Source organism: Pseudophryne corroboree, chromosome 1 (genome assembly GCF_028390025.1).
Source record: "Pseudophryne corroboree isolate aPseCor3 chromosome 1, aPseCor3.hap2, whole genome shotgun sequence".
Taxonomy (NCBI): domain Eukaryota; kingdom Metazoa; phylum Chordata; class Amphibia; order Anura; family Myobatrachidae; genus Pseudophryne; species Pseudophryne corroboree.
The window spans coordinates 545,025,856-545,047,103 of NC_086444.1; the positions used below are offsets into that span (position 1 = coordinate 545,025,856).

The 21,248-nt window shown below is 42.9% G+C and overlaps 1 protein-coding gene and 1 long non-coding RNA gene across 8 annotated transcripts in view; one reads left to right on the forward strand and one right to left on the reverse strand.

The window, feature by feature from the left end:
* Nucleotides 1–14,505, reverse strand: part of LOC134898384 (uncharacterized) — a 356,145-nt gene extending 341,640 nt beyond the window's left edge. For both annotated transcript variants that reach the window (XR_010172211.1, XR_010172210.1), the window contains exon 1: nucleotides 14,320–14,505. This is a non-coding gene — a long non-coding RNA (uncharacterized LOC134898384). The remainder of the gene's footprint in view (nucleotides 1–14,319) is intronic.
* LINGO2 (leucine rich repeat and Ig domain containing 2) overlaps nucleotides 1–21,248 on the forward strand; it is a 2,057,065-nt gene that overhangs the window by 1,360,720 nt on the left and 675,097 nt on the right. The gene's annotated exons all lie outside the window — the stretch shown is intronic.

A 21,248-nucleotide genomic window follows, 5' to 3' on the forward strand; every position in this document is an offset into this window, starting at 1 on the left:
GCTTGCCCACATCACTGCATGGAAGATATACAAGTTCATGTGTAAAAGTAATGCAAGCAGCAATTGCTTCACATTGGCATTCCTTTATGACGTTAGGGGACTCGGACGCTCATAACACAAAACACTGTATTTTCCACCGCCTCCCCCTATCCCCATCGCCCTTCCCCCCTGGCAGCCTACACAGTTCGTGCAGTATACAGGGAGGGAGGTCAGGTCAGGTTACAATAAATGTGCAACACAATACTATAGTATACTGTATATGAAAATCACATAGGTCTACAGTCACTTTGATCTAGATACAATAGGTGTGTAAATGGTACAGTAGCAGTGATCCCTTCTCATAAAGTACAACACAGATTCTCTATCACCAATTATCTACAGTACTGTGTTGCTCGAACAGTTAATTGCATCAGGATACACTCATTTATATTTATTGGTACGGTATGTCTATGGGTGCTCATTACCGCTGTGTATTTTAGATAGCGGAATAAGATGCTCATGCAGATGTACCACGATTTATGTGAAACCTGTGTGCACCCTTTCATTGAATGTATTACAATGGATTACAAAGAAAAAAAAATTATAAAATGAATGTCAGGCGAAAAAATATATAGATTGGCACTTTGAGAATCGAACCCGAGCTCTCAGCGTGGGAGGCGGGAGCCTTCATTGCTTGCCCACATTGCTGCATGGAAGAAACTCAAGTTCATGTGTAAAAGTAATGCAAGCGGCGATTCCTTCCCATTGGTGTTCGTTTATGCCATTTGGGGACTGGGACGCTCATATGCAAAACACGGTATTTACATACTTTAAAGTCAATGAGCTACATTATTCCTTTCACACATTAGTTGCATCTGCATACAAGTGTTTTAACACATTAGTTTGCATCTGTGTAAACAATTTTTTTATTTTATTTTTTAACTCTCTCCGTCTGACCATTGGTCACCATCTGTGTGTACAGTGGGGGTCATTCCGAGTTGTTAGCTCGCAAGCTGCTTTTAGCAGCTTTGCACACGCTAAGCTGCCGCCTACTGGGAGTGAATCTTAGCTTATCAAAATTGCGAACGAAAGATTAGCAGAATTGCGAATAGACACTTTTTAGCAGTTTCTGAGTAGCTCCAGACTTACTCGGCATCTGCGATCAGTTCAGTCAGTTTCGTTCCTGGTTTGACGTCACAAACACACCCAGCGTTCGCCCAGACACTCCTCCGTTTCTCCAGCCACTCCCGCATTTTTCCCAGAAACGGTAGCGTTTTTTCGCACACACCCATAAAACGGCCAGTTTCCGCCCAGAAACACCCACTTCCTGTCAATCACATTACGATCACCAGAACGAAGAAAAAACCTTGTAATGCCGTGAGTAAAATACCTAACTGCATAGCAAATTTACTTGGCGCAGTCGCACTGCGGACATTGCGCATGCGCATTAGCGACTAATCGCTCCGTTGTGAGAAAAAAATAATGAGCGAACAACTCGGAATGACCCCCAGTATGCAGTACAGGACTGTATATTAACATTACAGTTGTCACTGACCAATTGCCAGAGCTTGTACTGTAGATCAATCCACCGCTATTCGATCTAAAGTACTGGATTAGTGGAGCATTAGCAACCCAATGGTGGAGATGTGTATTGCATGCTGAGTATCTAGTCGTGCCTCAACGCGTCTGTCCGTGATTAAACTCAGCAACGTAAGCTATTGCCTAGGCACGACTAAACCTCCGTCTAGGTGCAGAAACAGCCAAGATAACGGAGGACCCATCTGTATATCAGTAGTGTCATACAGGAATTTAGGAAGTGGCAAATGTTTTAATTTGCTAACAGGCATTTCAAATTCCATGAGAGCAGAATTAGAGATTTCAATGGAAAGAAATCTTCATATTGCAATAATAGGCTGTGCATACCATGGGCTACACTTTACTGGATATTCTGCAAAAGATCTATAAAAGCACAAAATGAATAATCAAACATATACATCAGGGGTGTCAAAGACAAGGCCCGCGGGCCAAATCCGGCCCGCCAGACCTCGTCTGATGGCCCGCGGTGCCGCCGCCATGAAACCCCCTTCTCCCGAGTGCCCAGCTCGGGGGGGGCGGGGTTTCGCGGAATGACGCGATTGCGTCGTGACGTCACGGCGCAAACGCGTCATTCAACGAAACCCCGTCGGAGGAGGGAGAAGGGAGCCGCGCAGACGAGGAGGGAGAGGCGGCTGAAGAGCGGCGAGAACCGCTTCAAATGTAAGTCAGCCCCTCTCCCTTCCTCTCTTTCTCTCTCTCTCCCTCCTTCCACCACCTGCCGCAATGTGTAAAATGGGGACCTGTGCCTGCCACAATGTGTAAAATGGGGACCTGTGCCTGCCACAATGTGTAAAATGGGGACCTGTACCTGCCGCTATGTGTAAAATGGGGACCTGTGCCTGCCACAATGTGTAAAATGGGGACCTGTACCTGCCGCTATGTGTAAAATGGGGACCTGTGCCTGCCACAATGTGTAAAATGGGGACCTGTGCCTGCCACAATGTGTAAAATGGGGACCTGTACCTGCCGCTATGTGTAAAATGGGGACCTGTGCCTGCCACAATGTGTAAAATGGGGACCTGTGCCTGCCACAATGTGTAAAATGGGGACCTGTACCTGCCGCTATGTGTAAAATGGGGACCTGTGCCTGCCACAATGTGTAAAATGGGGACCTGTGCCTGCCACAATGTGTAAAATGGGGACCTGTACCTGCCGCTATGTGTAAAATGGGGACCTGTGCCTGCCACAATGTGTAAAATGGGGACCTGTGCCTGCCACAATGTGTAAAATGGGGACCTGTACCTGCCGCTATGTGTAAAATGGGGACCTGTGCCTGCCACAATGTGTAAAATGGGGACCTGTACCTGCCGCTATGTGTAAAATGGGGACCTGTGCCTGCCACAATGTGTAAAATGGGGACCTGTGCCTGCCACAATGTGTAAAATGGGGACCTGTACCTGCCGCTATGTGTAAAATGGGGACCTGTGCCTGCCACAATGTGTAAAATGGGGACCTGTGCCTGCCACAATGTGTAAAATGGGGACCTGTACCTGCCGCTATGTGTAAAATGGGGACCTGTGCCTGCCACAATGTGTAAAATGGGGACCTGTGCCTGCCACAATGTGTAAAATGGGGACCTGTACCTGCCGCTATGTGTAAAATGGGGACCTGTGCCTGCCACAATGTGTAAAATGGGGACCTGTACCTGCCGCTATGTGTAAAATGGGGACCTGTGCCTGCCGCAATGTGTAAAATGGGGACCTGTGCCTGCCGCAATGTGTAAAATGGGGACCTGTGCACTATAAAAGGGGGCACATGGCTGGGCACTATAAAAGGGGGCACATGGCTGGGCACTTTAAAAGGGGGCAGATGGCTGGGCACATATAAGGCAGGTGGAGCGGTAAATTTTGGATAGACCTACAGATACAACCGGCCCTTTGATGGGGACCAAACTGCTGATGCGGCCCCCGATGAATTTGAGTTTGACACCCCTGATATACATGATACCAATACTATAGTTTCAGTAGTAAAGAAGATATTGCAAAGAATGTAATATTATATTGCGCTCAAACTCTGGAGACTTTCAAGAAATAATAAATAACTACGGACTTTTTAAGTACAGTACTCAGAAGTGTAAGGAATTCAATACTTTATAGCAGTGGTTCTTAAACTGGATGTCATGGAACCCGAGAGTCCTGTGGGGCACTAGCAAGGGTGGCATGGGTTGATGGTTCAGGCCCAAAGATTTATGGTCAATGTCAAAGGCAAAATTAGTGTTGGTGGTTGCCAGTAATGAAGTACGTAGAAAAACAGTAGTGCAAGTGCATAACTGGACCTAAAGATGACAGTTAAGCACAATTTACTAAATTTAATTAAATAAAATTTTATCTTAACAAGAGTCTTTTGGCCTAGGGGTGCCATGGAGAAAATACACAACTGCATACAGTAACTACCTAAGGATTCTAATGCCAATTTGTTCAGTGACTACTAAATCTGAATCAGACATCACACTTCTGTCAGACATTCACACATGAAATCAGTTGTTTTTAACAACCTCAGAGAATATTGCCTTACAAGTAAAGAAGACAAAAAAGTTTGAAGACTTTTGCAACAGATGGGACAAATTATGTTGGCAGTCAATTCCTAAAGAAATTCTGGTAATGACAGCATTGCTACTGCATTTGATTTTTATTACAAAACAAGCAATGCACTTAGGATTTGATGATGGAAACTTACTTATAAATGTTGTAAAATAGAGAATATCTTCAGTCTGGGACACTGACAAATATTCCTCTGGTAAAATGGTGGCAAGTCCTTCACACTACACAGCCTATTACACTTGTTTCTCACTTGCTTCAAATGCGGTCCCTTCCAGTCTCTCCACATGAAGTGAGTGGTTGTCAGCCCTCTGACTGGTGGATAGCCATTCACCTGGCTGCTCTGATTGTGAATTACACAGGGCTGTAACTAGGGTAGTGCAGACAGTCACTTGAACATCGTGCATTTGCATGCGGGCGCACTGTCTGCACTCACCCCGGGTGCGGAAGAGCCAACAGCTACAGCTCTGGCTACTGTCTATATGACAGCTAGCAGTGCTGAGAGATCAGCATGTGTTCCTGGAGTGGTTTCCCCCCACCCCCGTCCTCCTTCTGGGTACAGGAGGTGGCTAGTGGTGCTGTTAATGGGAATGTAGCCATTCTGTGAGTTGACCGGTGGTACCAGGGGAATGGGGACACACACAGCACTAGTCACCTGCTGTGAAGGAGAATTTCCCCATTATGTAAGTCATAGATTAGTGGGTAGGGTAGGGGTCAAGGTGAGGAGACACACACACCCCACCACTCCCCCCTCTGATGAGGAGGAATGAGGTATAGGGGCTCTACCTTGCAAAATGGGTATAAGGGGCTCTTCTGTGGTGTAACGTGTATAAGGAGACTACTGTGAAGTGTAATGTGACTAAAGGACACACTAAAGGACACTTCTGTACATTGTAATGTAAATTAGTACCATTCTGTGGCCATTCCCCTTCCCCATGAAGCCACTCCCCTATATCCCTATTTTAAACATGTTGGGCACCAATTCCCCTTCTGGCACAGGGCACAAAAATGTCTAGTTACAGCTCTGGAATTACATACAATCAGTCCGCCCCAGACTGCCTCTGCTCCAAGACCTTTGGAGTCATGGGTCCCTGGGCAGCTGACCTGAGCAGTGTAACCATACATGCAGATGGCCCTGCAGCATGTGAAAGTAACTGGACCGATTTCTAAGCTTATTGCCTAGGAATTAGTTTGCTAATATGCCACTTCAATCACTACAAAAAAAATAATAGATTTCGTATAGGTCAGTCCTTTAAATCTATCATTGAGTTTTTAGAACATGGTCCAGTATGTGTTTGTGCTGAATTAAAAAATGAACCATACAATTCTAAAGAGCTAAACCTAAAAACATGATTTTACATATGTGAAATATGATAATACATAAATAGGTGACTCAAACCCTGTTTTTTCACTACATTTATGTTAGAGTACTAATTTAATTTAAAATTATTTTTTGCACCAACCATTAAAAAAGTTATTGTGAAATCAGCAAATCATGGGGGGGATTCAAACTAAGCAATGTTCCTCTGATCTTCACCACAATGTCCAACTGTGCACATTACAATTTATAATGGTATGCAATCCTACATACTTGTATGGTATGCAAAGATAAGGAAACTGTTATGATAAAATACTCTATGAATCAAGAAATCTGCAGTCACAAAACCTCTGGCTTGCCACGGCCCCAGAGTCATGCAAGATAAATAAGGTGAACCCTATGAAGCAGTGGCTCTTAAGCAGGACTGTTTCTAGCCAATTTGGCTCCCAGTGCGAGATTAAAAAATGCGCCCCCCCATGACACTAAAAAAATGTGCCCCCCCACACACCTAGATAAAAAAAAAACTGTGCGTGCGCACCCGGCAAGGGGGCGTGGACTCATCTAAATGGGTGTGGCCTCGTCTGAAAAGACTACCTCACAATCCAGTTTTTGACCCTGCTCCAACAGATCACGACCACCACAGGAAAGAAAAAAATCTACCATATTAAGCTCCACACAGTAATGCCCCCTGCACCATATTATGCCACACACCGCAATGCCCTTGATACATTAAATCCCCACACTACGGCAGGCAAGATTCCCCATTTCACACATTACGGCAGGTGTCCCCATTTTACACATTGAGAGAGAGAGAATACTTACAGAGGCGATTACCGCTCTTTGGCCCGCCTCACCAGTCGCTCCTCGTGCCGGCCTTTCCCTCTTCCTAACTTGGATCCCCCTCTGTACTCCGCTCGGGGGGGGGGAGTTTCGCGGAGTGACGGGGTTGCGTCGTGACGTATCGACGCAACTGCGTCATTCTGTGAAACTCCGTCCCCCGAGCGGGTTACTCGGGGAGAAATAGGAGGGGGAAGCAGGGAGCCACAGTTAGTGCCGCGGCGGGCGCCCAGTGCGGTTGCACTGCTCGCCTGCCCCAAGAAACGGCCCTGCTCTTAAGAATGAAACAGGCAACATGCTGGGCAGATTACTCTGAAATATAGTACACTGGCTTTAAAATGAATGAATTTCATAAATGTCTCTACTTGCTGTATAAAGTAAGACAGTAAGAGAGAATACAGTTAGCCATACCATATGGTAAGAAGTACACTGTTTAAGAACATCTGCTAACACCAGAGAAGTTACAATAGTAATTGATAGGGGTTTGAGTTTAAATTAGTATTGAAAATTGAAGATCAATTGCTATTGACTATATTGTAGTAACTTTACATTTTTAATAATGAGTGAATCTAGACTTGGAGAAAGTATGTATTGTTGGAAATGTTTGTACAGGAGGTGATTTGGCAGAGTTAATGTACACACTAGCAGAATGTGATTTGACCAAAGAATAAGTCCAGTGTAGCCTCACCAGGCAGTGTGGTTAATTGAGCAAATGATGATAAAGCCATACTCACTTTTACACTGGTAGAGGAGCATGAAGCTGAGTGGGGTTCAGACAGATCACCAGCGGGTGACTATCTCTAGGATGTGGTAGTGTTGCAGGTGCTGGAACAGCGGTCAATATGGGTAGTTATCCGGTCTGAAGATCGATAGTGTCTAGGTCGACAATGTTTAGGTCGACATGTTTTCAAGGTCGATGGTTTCTAGGTCGACATGTTCTAGGTCGACAGGTCAAAAGGTCGGCATGAGTTTTTTTTTTAGTTTTTTTTTACTTTTTCATACTTAACGATCCACGCGGACTACAATTGGGAATAGTAACCTGTCCCGAGCGCAGTGGTAGCGGAGCGAGGCACCTTGCACGAAGCATGACGAGCGAAGCGAACCATGTGAGGGGACATGGTGCACTAATTGGGGTTCCCGGTCACTGTACAGAGAAAACAACCCCCAAAAAACATTAAAATCTCATGTCGACCGTTTGACTTGTCAACCTAGAACATGTTGACATAGAAACCCTGTCGACCTAGTGACTGTCGACATATAGTGGTCGGTCAAGACATTGTCGACCTAGACACTGTCGATCTAATGATCCACACCCTATGGGTAATAGTGTTGCAGGTCTCAGGAGCTAATGAGAAGATGTCCCTTTCCCACTATGTCATCTCATACACAGTAACAAGATGGAACCTGACATATGCAGTAGTAGTCATGGTGGACATCATAATAAGGGAATGAAGCTGTAGCGCTCTCCTATTCTAACATTTTTACAATGAGTATTAGGAGACAGAGGGGTCTATTTACTAAGCCTTGGTTGGAGATAAAGTGGACGGAGATAAAGTACCAGCCAATCGTCTCCTGTCATTTTTCAAACCAAGCCTGTGATATGGCAGTTAGACATTGATTGGCTAGTCATTTATCTCCGTCCACTTTATCTCCATCCAAGGTTTAGTAAATAGACCACAGAGAGAGGAGGGAAGGAGTAAGACAGGATAAGTTATGCAGTCAGCACAAATTTGAAAATCTTGCAATGCTATGTACAAATGTAAATAAAGACGTAGGGGGTAATTCTGAGTTGATCGCAGCAGGAACTTTGTTAGCAGTTGGGCAAAACCATGTGCAGTGCAGGGGAGGCAGATATAACATTTGCAGAGAGTGTTAGATTTGGGTGGGTTATTTTGTTTCTGTGCAGGGTAAATACTGGCGGCTTTATTTTTACACTGCAATTTAGATTGCAGATTGAACACACCACACCCAAATCTAACTCTCTCTGCACATGTTATATCTGCCTCCCCTGCAGTGCACATGGGCCCTCATTCCGAGTCGTTCGCTCGGTATTTTTCATCGCATTGCAGTGAAATTCCGCTTAGTACGCATGCGCAATATTCGCACTGCGACTGCGCCAAGTAATTTTACAATGGAGATAGTATTTTTACTCACGGCTTTTTCATCGCTCCGGCGATCGTAGTGTGATTGACAGGAAATGGGTGTTACTGGGCGGAAACAGGCCGTTTTATGGGCGTGCGGGAAAAAACGCTACCGTTTCCGGAAAAAGCGCAGGAGTGGCCGGGGAAACGGGGGAGTGTCTGGGCGAACGCTGGGTGTGTTTGTGACGTCAAAACAGGAACGACAAGCACTGAACTGATCGCAGATGCCGAGTAAGTCTGAAGCTACTCTGAAACTGCTAAGTAGTTTGTAATCGCAATATTGCGAATACATCGGTCGCAATTTTAAGAAGCTAAGATACACTCCCAGTAGGCGTAGGCTTAGCGTGAGCAACTCTGCTAAAATCGCCTTGCGACCGATCAACTCGGAATGAGGGCCATGGTTTGCCCAACTGCTAACAAAGTTCCTGCTGTGATCAACTTAGAATTACCCCCATAATGTATAAAGAAAAGCATTTTCACCAAAAAAGGCTTATTACCCTTTCCCTAAAATACAGTAAAAAGCTGGCTATCGAGAAATTACATATTTCTTTCTCCAATGGGACATTCTTTCTCCAGTGGGTCCGGCGCATGCAAACTTTGTTACTTTGCAGCATGCTCCAGACCCATAAATGTGCAGTACAGATCTGCGGCTTAGATCAGCAGCAGACTGTCAGTGATTGACAGTCTGCTGCCATTTGAGGGTGGGGAGGGGCAGCAGTGGCCTCTATTACCCAAAATTTAGGCATGCTGCAGACATTGTGGTGTGAGGACTGTTGCATCTGCGGGCAGATGGCTTGCTTGACCTCATGGGCCACGCAGCCAGAGATGGTGTAGCAGCTGATCCGATGCTGCATCCCAGGATGCAGCTTGAACCTCCTGCTGCATTACCATATTAGAGCTGTTGCTGCTGCTTCCGTGTAAGCAGCAGTGATAGCGACTACAACCATCTGAACCATCCCTATTTTTCCATGATTGCTATTATGTCAAAATCTGGCTACACCACTGCTTACATGGCTTTTAATCTAGAGACCACATACTGTAATTCATGTTTTTTGAAGAAGAAAAGTTGGTGATGCTGACAATTTCTATGAGAATTGTTTCACTCTCTTACAGTATACAGTATATTACATTTGTTTTTGATTTTGAATGCCCTGGTGCAGGGTCTCCCAAACTCAGTCCTCAAGGAAACCTAACAATCCTGGTTTTAAAGCTATACATTATTGTGCACAGATGGTATATTCAAACTGTCCTTAAGACCTGGACTGTTAGGGTGCCTTGAGGACCGAGTTTGGGAAGCATTGCTCTAGTGCAATGTAGATGAGGTTCCTTTACTCCTTGACATCTTGAAGCCATAAAGCCATTTGGATTATGAAATGAAAATAGGTAAAATGTATTTATTATCTCTAAAGCACTATGGGGGAGATGTATTTTAGCTGCACGGATCATGTTGCTATAGCACTTCCTGCTTTGCCTCATTACTGAGGTATAAACATCTTGTCTGCCGAATTAAGGGAAACCCCCCCCCCCCGGTGATCCCTGACTGAGCACATAGTGCATCAGCTTAGTGTCGATGCGCTGTGTCTCTCCCCTAGCTGGCTTCCCAGGGCATGGCTGAGATCTTGCAAGCCTTGTGAGATCTAACATGCAGCCCAGAGCCGGCAGCTGTCCCTGCAGTGATATATGACCAACGACCCCTGCAGCTGTCAAAATTGAAAGCTGCAGGTGACAGAAGATCAGGGCCACTGACCATTCATACATTGCCCTGCAAATCTGCCTGCTATCTTGTAGATAGCAGCACTGATATAGACAGTGTTGCATAGCACCCCTGTCATTTTACACACACTGGCAGAGTCATACATGGGGGAGAAGCAGATTCAATGCACATAATGAGTACTGATACCATTTCTCCACCATATCAAATGATCATACAGCTAGCCCTATATAAGATGATAATTAAATAAATAAAAATATAATTATAATATTTGTCACCACTAATCCCCTGTTCCCCAACTCCACTTCTCGGGCATCACTCTAGGACTCCTCCCTCTCCTTCGCCCCCCATGTCCAATCTCTGGCTCCAGCTTCGCAACATTGCTCGCATCAGGCCATTCCTTTCCCAAAGTGTGACTAAATGCATTATCCACTCACTGGTCAACTCATGGCTCGACTATTACAACATTCTCCTTATTGGATTCCCACTCTCCCATCGTGCTCCACCCCAATCTGTTCTCAACTCAGCAGCTAGACTTTTTTTTCTTCTCCTGCCACTCCACATCTGACACTTCCCTCTGACAAAACCTGCACTGGCTCCCATTCCCTACAGGGGAACTCCTCACCTTCACACACATGGCCCTCTCTAACTCCACTGCTCCTTACATTTCCAACCCAGGGCCGTCTTTTTGAATGGGCTCAATGGGCTCTTGCCCAAGGGCCCCAGATGTCTAAGGGCTCTGAGGGTCCCCTTGTTCCAGGGGTACCAGATTTTTGAGAATCGGCCCTACGGAACCTGCGATATTCGACTTCTAAGCAGTGTTCCCCATCCGAGCCTGTAAATTGCTCTACCCAGCCAGATATCTCAGGTTCTATCTCATTTAGAGTTTTTCTTGAGGGTATAATACAAAAGCTGTGACTCTGAACTTTTGGTGGACACTGGCAGCTTGTCTCTACTGTGCCCAGAACCAGAGATACAGTATCAGTCTTCCCCTGTGCATTAAACCATGCCCTGCCACCATGTAAGTCATGTACCAGGACCCCTTCATTCAGCCCAATGCCCCTTTTACAGTTTAGTGTTCTCTCTCCCATCCCATCTCCCACTATATGTGCAGTAAAAGAATAAATTAGCAGAAATTACTGCTCTAGATCATACATGCTGAGCGGAAGATAAAACACCCCCTACCGCCCACGGGACATCAAAGTTGCCTCTGATAGCACCTCCCACCCCTTCTGCTAGAGGAAGGGTAGGAGCCCCAGTGCATTGCTTTGCCCAGGGGCCTACACTGCTGTTAAGATGGCCCTGCTCCAACCTAATTCCCTCCCATCCACTCCCTTCAGCCAATGACTGTCATCTCTCTTCTACTCTGGTCAATACATCCTATGTGTGAATCCAAGATTTTGCCCATGCTGCCCCTTCATTGGAATGAGCTCCGTTGCTCGATTAGACTCTCCCCTTCCTTGCAAAGCTTCAAACGGGCACTGAAAACCCACCTGTTCAGAGTGTACCCTTCCACATAACCTAGTTTCAAAGCTGCTCTCCCAACTCCATACCTCATGCCTTAGCTATCTCTGTCTCACTTACTGCCTACCTTCCGCTTGCTTGCGCCTCATGTCACCTGTCTGTCTCTCCCTCTCCCTAGATTGTAAGCTCCTTGGAGCAAGGCTCTCTTCCCTCCTGTTCTCACGGCCCTCTTCTCTCGCACTTCAATTACAGCTCTTTCTACTCAGCAACCATCTATATCTGCATCTCCTTTATCTCTTCTAATGGCTGCCTGCCCCTAGTAGTACGCCGACTACTCCTTTGCTTCCTTACATCTCGGCTGCATTGTGTACTGAGAACTGTAGTTGTAATTGTTACCTGTGCTCTGTTTATTTTTTCAGTTATTGTAATGTTAAGTCATATGTACCCTGTATTGTTCTAATGTGTACCATGTGTATGGCGCAGCAAAACACTTGTGGCACCTTACTGTATAAATAAAATGTAATAATAACAATCATAATAATAATAATCACGTGGATGTACATACATATAAAAAAAAAACTTTCAATGTTTTTTTCATGTTTAAGATAAGACTACATGTTGTTATTTTGTAAAGGAAACAGTGTTAGAATGCACTTAAGACTTCCTGTTCCAAGAACAGCTTCTCTTATTGTTGGTCTATATAATGGACTGTGGTGAACCACATGAGCCCGGGAATTGTTGAATAATTTATGCAGCAAGATTGAATTGTGCCTCTCCCTTTACAGAAAAATAGTGTGAATAATAATTCAAATATAGCCTAATAAAAACAAAGCATAATATGAGATTATAACATAATATTATATAACAAGACAACGTAGGCACAATGTACAAAAGGGCAACATTTTATATAAATCTGATTGATGGACCTTCCCCCACACTGACATGTGGTATAATATTGTGCACTTAACCCAGCATTTTCTTATAACAAAAAAATCAATTCTGTGCTATAGAATTCATAGATTTAAATTAGGTATGTCTGCTGCCCTTTTGTAAAACAAATAACCAGCACGCAGTGCTTTATTCCACATTTTTTATTTCCAAAAAATGTCATTACCGTGGATATGAATGTACTTTTTACTAGAAGCCATAACACAAATTTTCATCTATTCAGGATGATTGACCTCTTTATGTTACTTTACTGAAGCTTTTTTCTGCTTCAACTGCCAGAAATCATTTTAAAAAACAGCGAACAATACACTTTTTAAAGAAAGTGCTTTCATATAAGTAACCAGAAAATATTTAAAAATATCTATTATAGCAATCTAACCAAACAGTCAAAACCTACAGTATCTTCTATCTGGAATACAGAAATCTTCAATCTGTGTTATTAAACTCATAGGAATCCACATAGAATAACATCATGTACAGAAATCCTCCACAATGACGCAGGAAGGAGATAGCAAGTTTGCCCTTTTAAAATGAACTGAAGATTATTGATCTAAAAAAATGGCAAGAGATTATTCACTGGGGGTCTCACTTGGTGTCCTAAGAGATATCCCCTTCTATGCTTTCATCCACTCTTCTGAAAATGCCTATGTGCTTCAAATTTTTAAAAGCATTTCTGGTTAATAGAGGTCTCTACAGTATCAGCATACAGGAGTGCCAGCAGTTCATAGCTGTAAGAAGATTATGTAAAACTGAGTTTGTGAACATTTGGATAAAAGTATTATGTATTTTATTTATTTTGTACATTGTATATCTAATGTTACACATTTTACTATTTAAATCTAAGCTCTTAAAAACAAATATATGATTATTGCATAATATTATTACATAATAATAAAACCATCGGTATTATACTATTATATTTAGGATATTTGTGTAGTAGAGTAAATGATAATTTTAGGAAGTCCTTGAAGTGTGCCAGTATGCAGCGGTATGACTTACTGGCACTTTTCGGGAAGTTTTTAACAGATCAGTACAGTAAGGGAGTGGCTTGAACCAGGAGCGTCACTTACCCTGATGACACCTGGAGCGGCTGGAAAAGGGGGCATGACCTAGTATGAGGGGCCATGGCTTAGTGGAGGGGCATGGCCTTGTGGCACAAACCCCAATGATTGGCACTCCGGGGGTTCAGGAGATATGGGCTATCCAATGGGAGTGCTGTGACTGCAGTGCCGGCTCCTTCACAGTGACAGGAGATGGGTGATGCATGTAATGTTACAGAGCAGCACCCGGCTCCTGTCACTGAGGAGGAGCCGGTATTTTGGTGTCACCCCTCGGTGGGTGATACCCACCCGGGTGTGGTCCACACCACCCCGCAACCCCCTTGTGATGTCACTTGAACACAGAGTGGGACAGCTGACACATCCACACTCTGGAACCCTGCAATGCCACTGCCTGTCTGTTTGTGGATACTTTTAGGTCAGTTATTACCGTGTACAATATCTTATTTTATATATTTATATATACACATTTCTGCACTATATATATATATATATATATATATATATATATGTATGTCCCAAAGCAGCAGGCACTCCCAATCTCCATATAGGTAAAGCAGCCGCGGTGCACGACTCACAAACGTAGATAGTAGCAAACAATAGTGGCACTCCCAGCGGACTTGTGAAAAACAACACAACACTTAAGTCATAGCAGCGACGTTTCGGATTTTACTCAGTCCTCAGGCTACATGTGAAAGCAAACAAGTGTATACATACAAGAAACACATACCTTTATACCAATAACAGAAGCAGCCCATCAGCATCTCCCCGCGGTGTCAGCGCCGGGCCCGCCCGCACTTCCAGTGTCTCGTCCTAGATGACGTCATCACGCCTCTAACGACTCCTGGCGGCGTTGGCATGGCAACCCGATCCCTCAACAACAGGGGGCGTAGAGGGCCAAAAAGAGACCATCTAAATGAAAAAGAACACCATCAGAAAGATGTACAGAAATCTAGCAATAATACGTACTGTATATATATATATATATATATATATATACATACAATGTGTGTGTGTGTGTGTGTGTGTGTGTGTGTGTGTGTGTGTGTGTGTATCTATATAGGCAAGCAGCATACATTGAATTAGCTCCATGAGCAAACATTAAAGTCCCTGTAAAGCCTATGGCCAATCTGCTCCTGATTGATATAACATGGAATATAATAACTATGGCCTTCATTCAGAGTTAGCAGCAAAAATAGAATAATTTAGATTTCAGGAGGAATTCAGTTGCCGGTGAGTATCTTGCCTAGCTGAATTCACAGGACACCCACCGTACTTCACGGCAGCAGGATCAGGCTCAGAGTGTTCACTACCCCATAGGGTAGCAAACACTTTTGGGTGAACAGGGCTGCGAAACGACCCTTACAAAGGGTGTGAATTTGGCTTCCATTGCTGGTGTTTAAATGCTACAGCTAGAGCTATTTGCCCCCTTCACTGGAAATTGAATTAGAGTTATAAATGGGGGGGTGTACTATTCCAAAATCTAAATTGCAGTGTAAAATAAAGCTGTCCAGTAGTTTCCCCGCACGCAAAGTAAATAAATGCATTTGGAATGGAACCTGAAATACTGCTTTGTTATTGGAAAGGTATTTGCAAGGGCAGTGAGTATTTTTATACAGTGGTAATAAAGTATCTGTAAATCCTTCTTATTAATATGCCTTCTGTAGCAAATACTTAAGCTTAACTTCATATTCTAGGCATAAAATAAATATTAATATGGGATTTTTGGATATTTACAGCTTGTAAAAACATTTTACCTCATCCAGAAACCAGTTTTCATAGTAATGTCCAGTGCACGGGTGAAGGTATAAAATACAGATGAATAAGCAGTATGGATAAAAGATGTTCCGTGCTGTACTTCAAAGCTTTTATCTTGCTCTAGCAGTATTTTTTCAGTAACAAGGCTTTAGGTGAGATGGATGTTAGCAACTGAAGGCTGTTACGGGAATATAAATAAATGTATACCATCCTAAGAAGAAACTTTTAATGAAGTACAAAAAATGGCATTAAACCTCGCCTTATAAATGATGTAGTTGGTTTGATATCTCTGCTGTTTCGTGATGTTACTCAAGGGTGCTGAGTGCCAGCACCTTTTTTCCCCCTGGAAACAGATAGATCAGTACAGTAAGGGAGTGGCTTGAACCAGGAGCGTCACTTACCCTGATGACACCTGGAGCGGCTGGAAAAGGGGGCATGACCTAGTATGAGGGGCCATGGCTTAGTGGAGGGGCATGGCCTTGTGGCACAAACCCCAATGATTGGCACTCCGGGGGTTCAGGAGATATGGGCTATCCAATGGGAGTGCTGTGACTGCAGTGCCGGCTCCTTCACAGTGACAGGAGATGGGTGATGCATGTAATGTTACAGAGCAGCACCCGGCTCCTGTCACTGAGGAGGAGCCGGTATTTTGGTGTCACCCCTCGGTGGGTGATACCCACCCGGGTGTGGTCCACACCACCCCGCAACCCCCTTGTGATGTCACTTGAACACAGAGTGGGACAGCTGACACATCCACACTCTGGAACCCTGCAATGCCACTGCCTGTCTGTTTGTGGATACTTTTAGGTCAGTTATTACCGTGTACAATATCTTATTTTATATATTTATATATACACATTTCTGCACTATATATATATATATATATATATATATATATATGTATGTCCCAAAGCAGCAGGCACTCCCAATCTCCATATAGGTAAAGCAGCCGCGGTGCACGACTCACAAACGTAGATAGTAGCAAACAATAGTGGCACTCCCAGCGGACTTGTGAAAAACAACACAACACTTAAGTCATAGCAGCGACGTTTCGGATTTTACTCAGTCCTCAGGCTACATGTGAAAGCAAACAAGTGTATACATACAAGAAACACATACCTTTATACCAATAACAGAAGCAGCCCATCAGCATCTCCCCGCGGTGTCAGCGCCGGGCCCGCCCGCACTTCCAGTGTCTCGTCCTAGATGACGTCATCACGCCTCTAACGACTCCTGGCGGCGTTGGCATGGCAACCCGATCCCTCAACAACAGGGGGCGTAGAGGGCCAAAAAGAGACCATCTAAATGAAAAAGAACACCATCAGAAAGATGTACAGAAATCTAGCAATAATACGTACTGTATATATATATATATATATATATATACATACAATGTGTGTGTGTGTGTGTGTGTGTGTGTGTGTGTGTGTGTGTGTGTGTGTGTGTGTGTGTGTGTGTGTATCTATATAGGCAAGCAGCATACATTGAATTAGCTCCATGAGCAAACATTAAAGTCCCTGTAAAGCCTATGGCCAATCTGCTCCTGATTGATATAACATGGAATATAATAACTATGGCCTTCATTCAGAGTTAGCAGCAAAAATAGAATAATTTAGATTTCAGGAGGAATTCAGTTGCCGGTGAGTATCTTGCCTAGCTGAATTCACAGGACACCCACCGTACTTCACGGCAGCAGGATCAGGCTCAGAGTGTTCACTACCCCATAGGGTAGCAAACACTTTTGGGTGAACAGGGCTGCGAAACGACCCTTACAAAGGGTGTGAATTTGGCTTCCATTGCTGGTGTTTAAATGCTACAGCTAGAGCTATTTGCCCCCTTCACTGGAAATTGAATTAGAGTTATAAATGGGGGGGTGTACTATTCCAAAATCTAAATTGCAGTGTAAAATAAAGCTGTCCAGTAGTTTCCCCGCACGCAAAGTAAATAAATGCATTTGGAATGGAACCTGAAATACTGCTTTGTTATTGGAAAGGTATTTGCAAGGGCAGTGAGTATTTTTATACAGTGGTAATAAAGTATCTGTAAATCCTTCTTATTAATATGCCTTCTGTAGCAAATACTTAAGCTTAACTTCATATTCTAGGCATAAAATAAATATTAATATGGGATTTTTGGATATTTACAGCTTGTAAAAACATTTTACCTCATCCAGAAACCAGTTTTCATAGTAATGTCCAGTGCACGGGTGAAGGTATAAAATACAGATGAATAAGCAGTATGGATAAAAGATGTTCCGTGCTGTACTTCAAAGCTTTTATCTTGCTCTAGCAGTATTTTTTCAGTAACAAGGCTTTAGGTGAGATGGATGTTAGCAACTGAAGGCTGTTACGGGAATATAAATAAATGTATACCATCCTAAGAAGAAACTTTTAATGAAGTACAAAAAATGGCATTAAACCTCGCCTTATAAATGATGTAGTTGGTTTGATATCTCTGCTGTTTCGTGATGTTACTCAAGGGTGCTGAGTGCCAGCACCTTTTTTCCCCCTGGAAACAGATAGCTCTTATTCTGTCATCGCTAGTATATAGTGACACTCCTCCTTGGAACTTGTATCACTAGATTAGGTCATACCTGCTACTTGCTATAGAGACACTAACCTAGCCACAGAATCATCAATAGTTTTGGTGAAAACGGCAAAATTGTTTAATTGCTAAAAATTTTTTGGCTGATATGACTCTTGAATGTACACTTATATTTTCTTTAAAAAGTAAGAGGAAAACTTTATGAAGAGGTCTATTCAAGCATTCAGAAGGAAACTCAGTGGGAATTATGTTGAGCTGAGTGTACTTCTGTTTGTAGAGCATATCCTGCATGTTTTCATTCTGCATGTTGGACCTTACTCAGTAAGGATTGCAATTTCTCCTAAAAAGCAGTTACTGCGATCAAATAGTTGCCACCCAGAAATAGAGAATAATGCAGATTTTAGAAATTGAGAATGCATCGCAATATGCGGGCTGTTCGCAAAACAATACGCAATTCCCAGAAGATCGAAGATTTTTCCTATCTGTGCCAGGCCAGGTCATCCACAATGCTTGCAACACAAGAGGCTGGAAGTGGTCATCGCTGACATCAGAGACCATCCTTAAAAACACCTGGGCACATCTGGTTTCTTTCAGACACACCCAGAAAATGGCAAGTACACAGAAATACCGGCTTCCTGTCAGTCAAACAGCGGCTGCATTGCGATTGCATTTTCTGTTGGTATTATTACTTGCACATGTGCATTGCGAAAGCTGCACATGTGCAGTCGTTCGTCAATCGGACAGATTGCGATTCACAAATTTTGCAATTCTTACTAAATAAGGTCCTTTGATCAGTACACAGCATTAATCATATCATGCATTATAGTAATTCTCTTGTGCATTAATAAACATAATATAAAGTGTTTATGTCAGCATATGCTGCAGAACTGTTTGGCCTTCCCATATGTGTGTGCCACATCATCCGGGGTATGTCTCATACTTCAGAAGCATTAGGCTCCCCTAAAAATCCTGACATTGCCTGATGGGGAGGGACATACAGTACCACCCAGGGGAGTCTTATTTCTATATTAAACCACTAAGCAGTTTATTTTATTTATTTATTAACAGTTTCTTATATAGCGCAGCATTTTCCGTTGCGCTTTACAATTAGAACAACAGTAATAGAACAAAACTGGCTAAAAACAGACAGACATAGAGGTAGGAAGGCCCTGCTCGCAAGCTTACAATCTAGTTCATGTGAGTATATAAGAAAGACAGTTAGTTATGTTCTCCAAGAAACAACAAATGTATTTTCTTAATGTAAACATACTACTGTATAGGTAACATTGTCCTTCATGGTTAGAATGAATACTTGTGGGCTGCTGATTATGTAATGCACACAGATACTGAGCACCTAGAGGGCTCCTGCAGCAATGAGAACTGTGATACCAGTGATATGAAACTGGGACAGCAATAGTGAAGACATATGTAATATTGTAACGTGCTGTTGTGGATTATTAAGTTATTTGTTTACATTTGCTTATATAGTGCCAGCATATGCCATTGTGCTTTACACATGGGAATAAAATAGTTATGAAACAAACCACGGTACAATAGACAAACGGTAATAGGGCTCTGCTTGCAAGTTTGCAAACTATAGAATTATAAGCATGCTGCTCTAAACTATGGAAGAAATTCCCTTATTCAGGAACTCTAGTCCCAAATATTCCTAATAATTGTATTTTCAGTCGGTATTATGATATTATATTCAGCAGTCGGAAGATGTACATTCTAGTAGAGTTAGAAGGATTATGGCATACTGAAGAGTTATGTTATTTTTAATAGAGAAAGCAGTGTTTTCTCCAAGAGCTTAAGGATATATTGGAAACATTTTTTTCATAATTAAGTGCTGGAAAGTATATTGATTTTCACTAACATTATCTTGCAAAACCACTCAGCAAATTTTCAATCTTTGCATTTGTCAAGATAATTATGTTGATAATTGATTCTTAATAAATCAATATCTAACCTAGATTAATTATTTTCCAAGGCAACTCATTTTACGTTTAGTGTTTTTGCAAACTATTTCAGAAATTGATTTTCAGAAGTGGATGTAAATCTGGTAGTTCAGGATATACTTTTATCATATTTCAATTTACCTTGAATTTTCACTTGGACCATGAAGGGCAGGCAAAAATGTAATGTTCACAAAACCACACAGTTCAAGTACAGTAAAGACAGCTTATTTGCGTAACAGAGGTGAAGCAATGCATGCTGATGAAGCTAATGTATGCAAAATAACTATGTTCAAATGATGACTGCACTGTATATAGGATTTACATTTTGGGTCAAAAACTCTGCTCTGTAAGTATGTGTCCACAGATAAAGATATCCGTAGGCATCAAATACTATGCTTTATGAATATGTGTATAATAGCATATTTCCCTACAATGGCTTCAGTTTCCAATTTGTAACTTGCCCCCTAAAAATATATATTTCCATGCAATATGAGTATTATCATTATCTTTTATTTTTAAGACACCACAAGGGTTGCATAGCACTGAATAAAGGGAATACAACAGTCTAATTGAAACAAATTAACAGTTTTACGTAGATACATAATTACAGTGTGCAGTTAGCATATTTATGTTTAAAAGACGAATGGGAGAGGGCACTGCTCATACAAGCTTATAAACTATAGGGAATATTATTAAAGATACAGGTGCTTTAGATCATTTTACTGTAACTTAAATACATATAGTTCAAAGCATACTTCATATTATGGACCAGCACAGATCATAAAACTGAGAAAACGCAATCTGCCCAATTATTGGGGGTCATTCCGAGTTAATCGCACGTAGCAACTTTTTGCTGCTCATGCGATCAACTAGACGCTGCCTATGGGGAGTGTATTTTAGCATAGCAGGGCTGCGATCGCTTGTGCAGCCCTGCTATGCTAAAAAAGTTTTGTGCAGAACAAGACTAGCCCTGCAGTTACTTACCCTGTGTGATGGATCCAGCGATGAAGGTCCCGGAATTGACGTCAGACATCCGCCCTTCAAACGCCTGGACACACCTAAGTTCGGATCTCCATGCCCACAAATCGGTGAGTATCCGCCCCGGAACTCCTCCCCGCTGTCAATCTTCTTGCGGGCGCAACACATGTGTATTTCCGACCCGTTCACACCGCAGCAATGACCCGCAGCATGCGAGCAGGTCAGAATGACCCCAATTGAACGATGAGCGTGTGCACACCTGCAATTTGTGATTATTTCTGCGACCGCATTGTGCTTCAATGCAATCGCATTTTGTGGTGTGTTTGTAAAAACGCAGGCATGGCAAGGCATTTTTCAGCGATAACCACTTCCAGCCTCTTGCGTTTGCAGAATTGTGGATGACCTTGCCTGGTGCAGATGG